This window comes from Elephantulus edwardii, unplaced genomic scaffold (assembly GCF_000299155.1).
Source record: "Elephantulus edwardii isolate Elephantulus edwardi_28Jun2011 unplaced genomic scaffold, EleEdw1.0 scaffold00230, whole genome shotgun sequence".
NCBI classification, from domain to species: Eukaryota; Metazoa; Chordata; class Mammalia; order Macroscelidea; family Macroscelididae; genus Elephantulus; species Elephantulus edwardii.
Window position 1 is genome coordinate 4,243,116 of NW_006399980.1, and position 7,260 is coordinate 4,250,375.

At 36.2% G+C, this 7,260-nt stretch overlaps 1 protein-coding gene across 1 annotated transcript in view; it reads left to right on the forward strand.

Annotated features, from left to right (window-relative positions):
- Positions 1-7,260, forward strand: part of USO1 (USO1 vesicle transport factor) — a 169,962-nt gene that overhangs the window by 109,389 nt on the left and 53,313 nt on the right. The window lies entirely within an intron of this gene.

Consider the following 7,260-nt stretch of genomic DNA (forward strand, 5'->3'; position numbering starts at 1 on the left):
GTAATTGGGATGGGAGTGTCAGAGACAGTGTGATTGGCACAGGACAGAGTGGAGTTTAGGGCTGTTGTACATAGGGTCGCTATGAGTCGCAGGCGGCTCTACGACACGTAACAACAACAATGCCTGTGATATTTATCTGTGTTATATTTCAGCTTTTACAATTTGTAGTTTTTCTTGATTGATAAATCCATTCATTCTGTATTCTCATTATTAATGGATATTTACAGCTGTTTCTTCTTATTTTGAGACATGCTGCATCAGCAAATGAAGATTCCCAAAAGCTTCACTCTGTCCATATTATTAAGGTTGACTCTGTTATGAAGAGGCAGGTCTTCCCTCATCCTAATTTAAATTTCTTCCTACTTGAGGGACTCAACTCCCAGCATTATATCAGAACATTTTCTGCTGCTGTTTAAATCTTGTTCTTTGACCAGTTTTTCCAGAAGTACATATAGAGATCTGTCTTCCAGTCTCACTTTGTATGGAAGCTCTGCTGAAACCCACCCACTATGAATGACCCTGCTAGTATTTGTAGTACAAGTGGTATAGCTCCTAGCATCTCAGCAGCAAGCAATCTGCCACTGTTGTACAAAATGATAGTACTAGTAGTGGAAAATACTCTAGGGGAGACATAGTAGTTTATGCTAAGATAAGATGTTTTAGCTTTAATTATTTTTTTTTTCTATCCTGTAAAATGTGTGGTCTTTAGATATTAATATACCCTCAGTAGCCACACCTTCAATCAGACCTCCACCCTTGGCCAACGTCTGAAGGCCACCCACTCTTAGAGGGAAAAGAACAGTAATACACATTCAAACACAACCCCAAAAACTTCCCGATGTGACTGATGTCACTGTCATCAACATCAATTACAACATACCCTCAGTATACTCGTGGAACTATAATTTCAACCTCTATTGTTGTTTTTTTTTCTTTTTTCCAAACCACATCTAGTAGTCACAGACTGTAGGAAATCAGGAAAAGGGTTGTACTTTTTTATTTAACCAACTAGATATCTTTCTTACATGAAGAATGGCTTTCTTATCTTGCAAAAAAAGTTGTTTGAATAATGATAAATATACATATATACAATGTTTTGATGTGCAACAGTTGAAAATATGATAGCCTGGGCTACGTGCATCTTTGTCTGTAAAGTGACATGCTAGGTCTTTAGCACTTTAAAGAAGTTGTTGGCCGTAGATTTGCTTGTTGGAATAAATTGTTTGGTTTTCTGACTTCTGCTTCTATGGATGTTGATTATGATTACAAATAAAATAAAATTCTTGGCAACTTCAGTTTTTTTCTCCACTTACTATAATGTTGTTTACTAGCCTAGGGTTTTGTTTGTTTGTTTTTTGTTTTTTTCTTTTTATTAAATTTTATTAATTTTAATGAACATTTACAGAGATTTGGGGTCTGCATTCATTCTTTGTTGCACTATTTTATCTAACCCTCCTCCCCAGTTCATTCTTCTTTTTTTCCCCCCTTGAAAGTCTGGGTTTTTTTGTTTGTTTTTTTTGTTTTGTTTTTGTTTTTTATTATTAAGTTTTATTAGTTTTAATGAACATTTACAGAGATTTTGGGTTTTCATTCATTCATTGTTGCACTGTTTTCTCCACCCTCCTCCCCAGTTCGTTCTTCTTCCCCCCACCATGTCTGTTTTAATTGTCCAATTGCCACAGTGATTGTCAAAGCCATTTCTGATTAATCTCCTTTGTCAGTGTGTCCCTTCCCATTCCCTATCACTCCTCCTTGAGAGAGACTTTATTCTGATTCATAAGGAAAAGGGGACGGCATATTCTCTTAGCTACTTCCTGCTGGAAAGGGACGCTGTAGGTTACTGGCCTGGTTTTAAGAAATTTTTTTTTTATGCTGAGATTAATTCATTTTATAGTCTGGTGTGTTTTTTTCTTATCAGTATTTTCTGTATTATTATACTTAAAATTAACTTCACCCTACATGTATGTATATTTTTACCAAATAGACAATACAATAGAGTAGTTAACCATCTCTTTTCATTCGGGACATTATCTCCAGTCCCTGCCATTACAAATTAGACTTCATAATTTGATGAACATGAGAAAATTAGTCTACAGAATGAATATTACTGGATCACTTTGCATAGCCCTAATATACACACAAGATGACTAGAATAGGGCAAGATTCAGATCTGTTCATAGGGTCACTTTGAGTCGCAGTCAACTCAACAGCACCTAACAAGAGCAGTATACAAAAGTTTGTGAACATAACACAAAGCAAAGATTGCCTGTATTTCACTGAGGTTAAAGAAATCACTCAGCAATCTCCCCCTCATTTCCCTGTTCAAACTTTATTCTACCTTCTTTTTAAAATTTGGGGCATTAATATAATAATTTGGCTTTTAATATGCTAGTATATACAGCCATAGACTTGCACAATGAGAAGGAATAATAATTAACAACAACATGTAGAGCACTTACTATGTGCCTAGTACACTTTTTTTCTTTATATGTGTGATTTCACTTAATCCATTTAGCAACCCTGTGAGAAAGGTATTAAGTGTTACTCCAGTTTAAAGAGGAAGAAGATAAGTAACTTGCCTAAAGTTCCATAGTGATTGAGTTGTGGAACCAAGATAGAGCAGCAGAGCCTAAACTCTTAACCTCTATGTTTGAGAGCGTTGAATTCAACTGCCTTGTGTTTACTGAATTAAGAAATTGAAGCTGGATAGCATGTTGAATTTGTATTTGCTCTTCTAACTTCCAATCATATATCCTTTGCACTGAAATATACTGATTACTTAGAATTAAAAACTCAATTCTTTTATGAGTATGCTTATTTTTCAAAATTGTTAATAAAATAACCCAAGATAGCAATGATGGTGAAGTAAAAGTACCAGAGAGGCTTGGCCTTTGGATTAACAGAGAAGCTACAGAGCTCTCCAGGAATGATATGATAATGTATATAATAGAAAGTGTTAGTCCTCCTTCTATCCTAATCCCCTACTTCTTGTTCATTTTTACTAGTCTTGAAGTGTTGTTTTGCGTTTTGTCCTTTTATTGTGATTTGAGTGAAAGCTTACAGAGAAAATTTGCTTTCTAGTGAAAAATGTAAACCCATTTTGTTTCATTACATGAACAGCACTCTGCCCACTTTTTCCGTGTTTCCTTCCTGCCTTCTGAGCTTTCTTGCTGGGCAGATGCTGCCCTGTTGATCTAGTTCTTGGGTATGCATTTCTTTCCTCCTGAGGTTATTGATCACCTTTTATGCCTTTCTGCTCTTTGTCTTAAAATTGAGTCATGGCAGTTAATTCAGTTGCTGGCTTGAAAGGTGTGTAGAGTATTTGGGGTTTTATCAGTCTTTTTCAGATCTGATAACTTGGTCCTTGTTAGGATTTTGTGTTTTATTCCACATTTCTCTCCCACTTTATCAGGGCCCTTCTGTTGTGATATTTTTTTCAGAATGGTTCACAGGGGTAGCCAGGCACTGTCTAGTTCTTGTTTCCCTTGTGGTTTTGGCAGTTGTTAGTGCCTAACCATTTTCTGCACCTTGGGGTTTTTCCTCTTAGTTCCATATTACACTTCCACTAGCTGTATATAAATGTGGAGTGTATTAGATCTAGTACTCACAGCCTTGTCAACACTGTGCTATCACCCTTTTTGTAACTTTGCCAGTCTGCTGAGATAAGAATTGGTACCTCAGTGAGTTAGAATTTGCATTTTGCCTTCTAAGACCTTGAATTGTTTTTTCCTATCCCCATCCTTGGGAGAAAGATAGACAGTTTCCTCCCAGGCAAAAGCCTGCTGGAAGGTCAGCTATGGGTTATTCCCCCTGGACTGATATACTGAGAAACAGGCCTTTTTTTTGTGAAGTCTTAGGGGAACTAGGGTGTATTAGACTGCTGACACAGAGGTGTGTCATTTAGATCCACCAGCTCATCTGCCGGAGAAAGATGGACAGTCTCTTCGTATGTGAAAACAGACTCTTGCTGTGTGTCTCTTGCTGCCTCTGAAAACCTGCTGAATGGTCAGCTGTGGTCAGTTCTGACTTGAAGGCAGTGAGTTTTATTTTTATCTTACATTCCTTTGTCCATCTGTTTATGTTGTTGTTGTTGTATGTGGTTGAGTCAGACCCAACCAACCTGTCGCTGACTCATTAATAATTTCTTGATTCATAGGAACTTGTTTTATATTAGAGTGTGTAATCTTTGATGTGTATTGTAAATAATTTTTCTTTGATATTTGTCTTTTGACTTTGTTTTGGGTTAGGGGAGTTTGTGGTTTTGATTTGTGTCTAGTTTCAGGATTTTTGCCATATATAGCTTTTTCTTTATATATAGCTTTTGCATTTTAATCTATGTTTAGAAAGTGCTCCCCACATTTAGATTTTGAGGACTTGGCCCAGATTTTTATCTCATTTTATTCCATCTTGTTGAACTATGTGAGATAAGAACAGCTGATCTTTTTTCTATCTAGTTGTCTCAACACTTATGCAGTATTATCTGTAACCCACTGTTGGTTATGTTATAACCTTTTATCCCATGTGTGTATTGATTGATGGCTGGACTCTTCGTTCTGTATCTTGATTCCTCTTTTTTCATAAACTAGTTCTCAGTCATTACTCTTGTTCTTAGGTTTTGGTTGGTTTTAGATTTCCTCCCGCTCCCCAGAGTTCCTCTGGTTATTCTGGCTTCTTTTTCTTTTAAATAGGAACTTGAGAATCAGATAGTTTCATTGTATCCTTCCCTTTTCCTTTACCCTCTCCCTCCACCTCCCTATTGTACAACCCTGTGGTTTTGCCCCTCTACCCACCCTTACCCCTCTAGTCGTACCCATTTCACCCTCTGGTCCCCATACAGTTTTTATTCGTTATCCTTCTATTTTACATCAATGATCATATGCAGTATTTATTCTTATGAGACTGAGGTAGTTCACTCAGCAAAATGCTCTATACCAGACTCTCCCAAGTTATGTAGTATATTTTTCAAAATCATTGCTTCTGAGTGCTGCATAGTAACTATATATTTTTAAATTATTCTGTTTACTTGGTAACATGGTGATATATTGTGAACATACCAGTGACACACACAGATGCAATAAGAAAATCTAATATATAAAAACTAAATTCATTCTAACAGCCAGGAGACCGAGCAGCCTGCAAGGTTGAGAGGGAATAAAGACATTGTGCAAAGTCAGTGTACGTCAGAGCTCTGCAACAGCAGAAAGAACAAGAAAGAATTCATGAATCTCTCACCTTTAATAAAGAAAGCTGTTGTGGTTATTTACAACAGATAGTAGCTACTGCTGCCCATTTAAGTCAAAGTTCGAACACTCTGAAAATAGAATTTAAGCTTGTTAAAGGGGAAAAAATAAAATAAGAAATGTGTCAAAGACAAAAAGAAAAACAGCGTTCATTGTAAGCAGCATAGGAATCAGGGCAAGGAACAGAAACCAGCTGAAATATTTTTTCTTGGAATTTCCACATAAATCTGAAATCACATTTGAGCCGATAGCTTATGGCAAAAATTAGGTTCCAAGAGTTAAGGGAAAATATGATGTCCCTTTCGGAAGGAAATTGGGAGCAACAGATACTTAAAAGACTTGAATATACAATTGGACTTAGATCTTCTCAAAAAGAGGTACAGAATACAAATCACTGGAGAAAACTTGAGTTAGCAGAATGGCACACTGGAGAAAGGAGCAGGCTGGCTGGTGTGAGCTGCACACTGGCAAGTGTAGACAGGGCAGAGGAGTCTGAGAGGTTGGCGATGCTGAGCATGAGTTTCAACTCTGCCACTTACTAGCCACATGACCTAGAGGCATTGTATCAGCCATTCTGAGCCCCAGCTTTCCTACCTTAAAAAAGTAGGAATGCTGTAAAAACTTAACTCATTGCTGTCATTCAGAATTGACTCATACCTGACCTTCTAGCAGGTTTCCAGCGGCTATAAAACATACAGAAAGAGACTGACCACATTTCTCTAATGGAACTACTGTGGATTCTAATCAGCCATCACCTGGTTAGCAGAGCAACTGCCTACCCACTTCACCACTAGACTTCTCTACACAGTAACACCTCTTTTATAGGCCTTATATAAAAATTAGATGAGTAACTGGAACATGCAGTAGTATGAAATAAATCTTATACTGTAGGCCTAAGTTACAGGCTATGCTAATGTAAAATACAGGAGTTATAACTTTAAAAAAAAAACCCCATACCTAAATCCATATTGTTGTTGTTAGGTGCCATTGAGTCTTAGATAGACGACTGACTCATAGCGACCCTATGAACGAAAGGCCTGAGCACTGTTCGTACATAGTTTCCGGAGGCAAGCCATTTCAGAAGTGGATGCCGCTCCTGCTTCCAGAAATCCCTATTAGTTAATGCTTATTTGGCAGAGCATTAAAAAAGTAGGTCTAGTTTGAACCTTGTTAATTTAAGATGAATAGTCTCAAAAAAAGATCATAGGAAAGCCATGATAGTGACAAAAGTTTCCTGTAATTTGAGAGGTCTGGGTGCTAAACCACAGTGATGGTTTCTTTAATCCATTCTTTGTCTATAGTTTTTAATAACTGCATTTTTAATGTTTTCTGAAATTGCCCCACAGTTTTGTATTTCTGCTGTGCTGTTTCTCATTTTATTTCAAACAGCTTTGCTTTCCTTTAAAAAGAATACAAGTCATAGTTATATAAACATGGACAATGTTAATATTGCAAACTAAGAGAATTTCATATTGTTTTTGTTGATTACCGTCGAATTGAGCACAACTTATAGCAACCCTATAAAGAAAAGGCCTGAAGCCTTTCTGTAGCTATCATCGTTTATCAAAGTTCATAGAATTTCCAGAGGCATGTTGTTTAGGAAATGGATGCCATTCCTGCTTATAAATATATTGCATTAAAATTTAGAAAGCAGACAATTTTTATGACCATGTTAATGTTCAGTATTAATTTAACTTGACTTGATAGTAGTATGTGGTTTAGGGTATCTAGCTAATTTATATTTTCCCTTGATTATTTTTGTGAATTCTCATTCTTTGATATTCTTATGATTCCCCCCCCCATTAGAATATAATAGAGAATAAAAAAAAGAATACAGTAGAGAATATATCCATCCCATCAATGGAATTTGAATAAATCATTTGGGAATTGTTTTTTCCTTGACTTATTTTTTAAGGAGATAGAATTTATAATTTTATTAGAAACTTTTATAATTCTGAATGAAATACTAGTACCAAATACTTTGGACAAATTTATGTTATTGTAAAATATCTTGGAATTT